General features: G+C 43.0%; 1 pseudogene; it reads left to right on the top strand.

The window, feature by feature from the left end:
* Nucleotides 1–571: 571 nt before the first annotated feature.
* LOC101580345 lies at nucleotides 572–1419 on the top strand (annotated as a pseudogene).
* The last annotated feature ends 4977 nt before the right edge of the window (nucleotides 1420–6396 follow it).

The raw sequence follows: 6396 nt of genomic DNA, 5'->3' as shown, positions 1-6396 counted from the left end.
TGTTCACTTTGGATGTGGTGGAGTTCATTCAGTTTTCACTCCTATATATTGTTCAGATTAGGTGCATTTAGTACATTCATACTATTGTGCAATATTCCCAACAATCTCCCTAAAATCAATTCATCTTGCACAACTTGAACTCAGCACCCATCCTGCCATCATTCTTTACTCCCACTCCTTATAAGGTCCTTGGTCACCATCACCATCCTTTCTGCATCTTCAATGGTCTGTACACTGGGATCCTCATAAACTTGCATCCATGAAGTACTGAATGATTGTGACTAGTTTACTCAATTTAGCATGATGTCATCAAGCTTTATGTTTGCTATGCTACAGTGTATGTTAGACTCTCCTATATTCCTAAAAAACTGAGTGAGAGAGGGAAAGCGGAATCCACACCTTCACAGCTGGCCATAACAACTGCAGAACTGCAGGATACAGTCTTTCTGGATGTAGCAGTTGAGGTTGAGTGGCTCTTGGAGGAGCTGGCCTGGAGTGCATGTTGCACCTCAGGGACGTGGTTGCATTGTTGCATGTGGGTCAGTCACTTTGGGAAGACTGCTGCCCAGAAGAAAAGATGTTTAGTTTTCACAAGCCAAAAATGTACTGATGTATAGAGGGCTGCTGTATTTGCAGAGCAAAGTCCTCCAGTTTTTGATTCACTGACACTGAATGCTAAAAGAAGGACTTCCAGAGCTGTTTCGGGTTGCGCGAGACTTGCTCAGGAGACATCTGCAATGCCTGGGTTCTTCTTGTGAAACGATGGAAAAAGCTGCCGGCAGGATCAAAGAAAAACTAGAATCGTGTGGTAGATGCAAGGGCAGGACCCACTCTAAAGACCACACTGAAACCAAAGAAAGTGAAAACCCTGTCTGGAAACAGGATAACCAGATTAGCAAACTGCACAGGAATTTAAAAGTCACAGTTCCCACATACGCAGCACCACCTGCATTGCTGCCCCCACCCAGTCTCCTTGTTACAGTAACTAGTCAGGTGATGGCTAGGACACAGGGATGGCTTTTGTCTTTAGCAGGATGCTGGTTTTCTCCTTTTTAGATCTTACATACTGGAGAAGACAGAAAATATGCCGTGGGATTATCTACAAAGGCCACTTTGAGGAAGTCCTCATCGACACACACCTCTTCAAGTTGCACTGCAGCAACAAGAAGGTGACTTCAGAGAAGCCCGAGGAGCCAGGCCCGAGCCGCTGCTCATCTCCACCCAGGAGTGGTGACTGAGGTTTGTGTGCAGGGGAACAAGATGCAGAAGACCACAGGCTAGTGGACTGACTCCTGTTTGCAACTCAGATACCTGCTGTTCTGCCAAAAGACATTTTCTAGAATAGTTCTCAATGGGTGATTCCTCCCAGTTCCACCAAACTCTGAAGCCAGTGTCTAGCTTAATAAAAGTGTACATAATATTTAAAATGCTGAGTATTTCATAGGAAATCTGAATGCTACTGCAAAGTGCTCTTTAAGTCTTTAAAAAAATTCCCTTCTAATGAATGAAATAGAGGAATTTCAGGGGACAGAGATGGGATTTGTGTATGACAAAAGTATGTAGCTTTAGTCTTCCTATATTAAGATGCCATGGTTGGGGCATTTTTAAGATGACTAGCTACTCTCGTGTTCCCTCATGGTAAACCTGTCATCCCTGGGTAACAGCTAGTTGCTGATGAGTTTGAAATTTCAAAGTCTTGCCAAGGTTCTGATGATTCCAGTCCTGTACTACTGATAGCAGGACAGACTGAGCTCTGTTGCAAATACTGGGAAGGAGGAGGTGATATTAAAATACACAGAGAAAAGCCAGGTGAGGTGGCACACAGCTGTAATCCCAGCACTTGGGAGGCTGAGGCAGGAGGATCTCTGAGTTCCAGTCCTGCTTGAACTACAGTGAGATCCTGGGGGAAAAAAAAAAAAGGCAGTTGGGGCTGTGTGTGTTGTATGCTGTGTCACCTCCCTTTGTGCCAATATTAGATAAAGTCTAGGTAAAATTACCAGCAGAAATCATTTCCTCCCAGGGAAGTAGCAAGTCCACGGGACAGGCTATATACCCTTAAGGGAGTGCCAGAGTGTCACCACACACGATTGCCTCGGTAGGCATCACACAAGTCTTCTGGGTGGCACGAAACAAGGGCTGATATTTCTTGGCATGTTTCTTAGAGGGCTTGCCCAGTGTGAGAAGAACTGGCTGTGTTGATGTCATGTGACAGACGCGCAGCTTTGCAGGTGGGGGTGGGGGGAGACCTGCAAGGTGCAGTCTCAGCTCTGGTCTCTGATCTCTTCGGTTGGCGTGTGTGGAGTCTCATCCGTGCAGAGTTGGTGTCTGACTTGCTCTGTCCTAGTAGGTCTGTGTTAGGGTTTATTCCTATTTAAAATACAATTCAGTGGGAGAGAAAGGCTGTGTGCTGACGCCAAGCAGGGTTGCTTTGAGTTTGGCTTCTTTCTGTTCGACTTTTTGAGCACTGAGATGCGCTTGAACATGGAGTTTTTCAGTTCTGAGGTGCTCCTTGTGGCTTCTCACTTGGCTGAGCCCAAACCAAAGTACACTCGTTGCTTCTTCTGTGAAATTCCAGGTAGAAAATAGCACCAGTTCAGCCTTTTCACTGTGGAGAAGGAGCATTCACTTGCCCTTACAATACTTATATAACTCTGCTTGTTTTCAAAGCTGGATTTCTAAACTCAATGTCATTAAAGTGAACTGCTTTCTATAGGCACCCTAAGGTTTTGTAGCTCTGAATCTAAACATTTTATATTTGTTTTGGGTAAAAATTTCATACACAGAGCCACTGTGGGCAGACTTCAGCTCTACAGGTGGCTCTCCCACTGCCCTGGGGGCCTTGCAGGAATCCAGCCAGTATCACCCTCCAAGTCGTTTTGAAATGGATTTTTTTTGTACATTTTTGCTGCAGTATTGGTAGTAGAATTTACTATAATATGAATCATTTTTACTTCTGTATTTATTTATTTATTTATTTATTATTAGACCTCAACCACAGTCTTCTTTCCCCTTCTACCTCTTTGCCTGTAGGATGTACTGTATATAGTCATGTACTTTGTGTTAATATATTAGAAATCTACAAATCTGTTTTGTATTTTCTATACTGTTGGATATTTATAATCAAAACTTTTGTTAGGATATTGAATAAATTTAGTCTTACTAGAAAATTAGAAAACAAAACAAAACTGAGTGAGAATGGAAACCACAGAAACCTATCCAAAGAACCTTACAAACCCCCAAAGAAAAGAGCCTTTCAAGTGCCACATGTCCAAACAATACAAGCTGAGCCCTCTGACCAGCCAGCATTGGGTATGTGGAAGCCCAGCAATGACACCCCTAGGGAGGCAAGGATTTCTGGCCGTAGGCAAGGAACTGGATTTTCCGATGATAGTGATACACAGATCCCCAGAATAACTATCTTCCTTTTCTCATAAAGTGTGCCTTGGTAGCAGCCTAGGCAAGCAAACCTCTCAATTGAAATAAGGAGGAAAGCTCACCAGGAACATCTCTTGTCTCTCCCACAGTGAATGACAGCTAGGCAGACTAATTTTGTGTCCCAAGCACATGGCTCAACCTCAGCCCCAAGAAGCAACACTCATGTCTCCCAGTTTGCCTACATATCAGTGCCCAAGTAATAGTTCGCTTGACATTTTTCCTCATCATGAGGGTAGGTGATGTGTTTGAGGTTAACAAGGACCAAGTGGATTGCTCAAAATAACAACTGTGCTGGGTAAGGAGGTCAGTCATAGTTCTAAGTGTAAAAATTAATTCCATGAGGAAAGCTACCAAAACATCAAGAGCTAACTATGTTCATGAAAAAGTCATAAGCAAGGTTTTTGAATGAGTCAAAAACTGATTTAAATATTTGTCTCCCTATAAAAAAATAAGAGACACCTGAGGCAAACATTAGCAGACATTGAAGAAAACATGGACCGTCAACTGATCACACAGTGCTAACTTATTCACAGTGCAGATTTCCTTCATAAAGGAAAAACCTGCATATCAAAAAGAGGAACAGGGAAAGGGGCTGAAAACAGATAAACACACAGAAAAGAGAAGGCTGTCTCAGCAGGGATCGTTCCCAACTTTACTCATAAACACACACACATGAAGTGAAACAACTCGGCTCTGTTTCCTACTTGTCAGATGACAACTGTTTATTTTGAATTCAAAAAAAAGTTATGAACTGGATAGAAGGTAGGACAAAAGCACTTCCACATGCTAGGGCTTAGAATTGGATGCTTACAAAATTGACAAAGGAGACACTGCAGAGGCCCCAGGTCTAAGAGTGATAAACCTGGTGACACAGCTAGAGTTCACAGGGAAACCAGGATGCAGAAAGGGGCCTGAAGAAGTCCAGAGGAACTCAAATAGGGATGGTGAGGCCTGAGCCTGGTTTGTGGGACACTCCAAGGATGAAAGACCATTAGGAGACACAGGAACTCAAAGTCTGGTGGAAAGCTCTGAGGAGATACACTCGAGTCCAGAGAGGAGAAGATCCAGGAACTACAGAGACAGTGGAAGAGTGGGCCAAAGGAGTAGAGGAAGCTGAGGAGAGACAAAAAGGAAGACCAGACAAGAAGGAAGCAGACCAGGAACCAAGAGAGCCAAGGAGAAGTGAAGGGAGCCTAACAGGGGCTGAGGGAACCTAGGAGAGGTGGATTGAAAAGGGGTGGATGGAGCCAAGTTGACACAGGATGCCCTGCCTGGGGTGTGGGATTCTCAGATGGATGGAAGGACAAGAGAGGAAGGGAGAGTCCCAAAGCCATTAAACAAACTTGAAGAGATACAGACAGGCCTGAACAAGGGCAGAAAGACCCTGGTTGCTCTGGTTCCAGGGAGCTATGGAGCAAGCCATCAGGAATAGACTACAGAATATAACCATTACTTCCTATATAAAAAGGAAAGAGGGATCTCTGGCTGATGCCAAGTATACTGATGGGTCTAGCTGTGACCCAACACCTAAGTAGACAGCAGTGGCTTTTTGGCCTACTATGGACATACTCTGGTTTCAAACCAGAGTAATCAGGTCAGGCCAATGGGCAGATTGGGGACAGTGGAGTTCTTGTGATACATGAAGAGGGTCCCCTACATGTGTGCATGGACAATTGGGCCATCCTGAGGGGACTGACACTCTGGCTGTCATCTTTGGCAGCACAGGAGCAATGTGGTCCTGTCCCTTGTGGGCACCAACTTGTAGTGAGGCACATGGGATCATGGCCAAAGACCCAACCATGTAGACTTTCATGGTCAAGACAAACTTCCCCGTTACAGAAGTGACTTAAAAGATGCCTCCATCAAGCATTGCAATTTGTGACTAGTAGGAATAGCATCTGACCAGAAAAACTAATTGCTGATGGTGCTAGGGACAGCATCAGACCAGGGGAAAGGATCATAAAACTTATCCCTCCTAGTTAAAGCCATTGCTCATATGGCCCAAGACTTGAATATCAAATGCCAGGCTTTAGTGTGGCTTATGAAGAAAACTGTTTACATATGATTTGTTAACTACGGATACTTGTGCCCTGTTACATGTAAAGTGTTACATTTACATACCCCTGATCTTTGAGGAGGTGGGATGTGGGAGACCATGCAGACTACTTCAAAGCTCAAGGGCACCTAAGGACACCCAAGCCTGTTACCCACTTGTCCAGTGCAGGTGTACAGTGGGATACAGTTATGTAACCATGACAGCACAGGTAAACAGGCATGTGTTGGTTATGGCACTCTGTAAGAATATAAATATGGGATAAAATCTGCATAAGAATTATGTAATAAAGAGGCAGGCCACTCTCATTCTGGCTCTCTGCTCTTCTCTATGCTGCCTGCTAGTATTGCTGATGTCTTGCTTGTGTGTGTTCTCTAACCTTGGGACTTTACTGACAAAAATCTCCCTTTGGCCCCCAAGTGAGCTGACAGTCTCCATCAAATATGCATACCTATGTTTATAAGTGTAATTAGCTACAGCTAAATGGTGTAAACAGACTGAATGCTCATTAACAAATAAATTGACTTTTTAAAATGCTACAAAAAATCAATTAAATATTACTAAGCCATGACGAAGAACAAAATTCTGTCATGTGCAGGAAAAATGCATAGAAAGGAAAATAATTTTATGGAGTAAAACTTTAAAGACTCAGAAAGTTAAATATATAATTTCTCTAATGTTAAAAATCTAAGAAATACATAAAATAATACATTAAAAATAAAAGGAAGAGGACAGAAAACCAGGGGACATATGCTTGAAGATAAGGTAAAGCTTGATATAGCTATTTTTCTGCTTGTAACATTACTTTTTTCTGCTTATTTTCTACAGGACTTCTTGTACAGATTATTTAGCAAAATTCAAATTTCAAAGAATTGTTTTTGCTCAGTGACCTTTTTTCTTTCTTTCTT

This window comes from Octodon degus, unplaced genomic scaffold, assembly GCF_000260255.1.
Source record: "Octodon degus isolate 3935 unplaced genomic scaffold, OctDeg1.0 scaffold00357, whole genome shotgun sequence".
NCBI classification, from domain to species: Eukaryota; Metazoa; Chordata; class Mammalia; order Rodentia; family Octodontidae; genus Octodon; species Octodon degus.
Note: the sequence above shows the minus strand (reverse complement) of the source record. Positions and strands in the feature narration are given on the sequence as shown.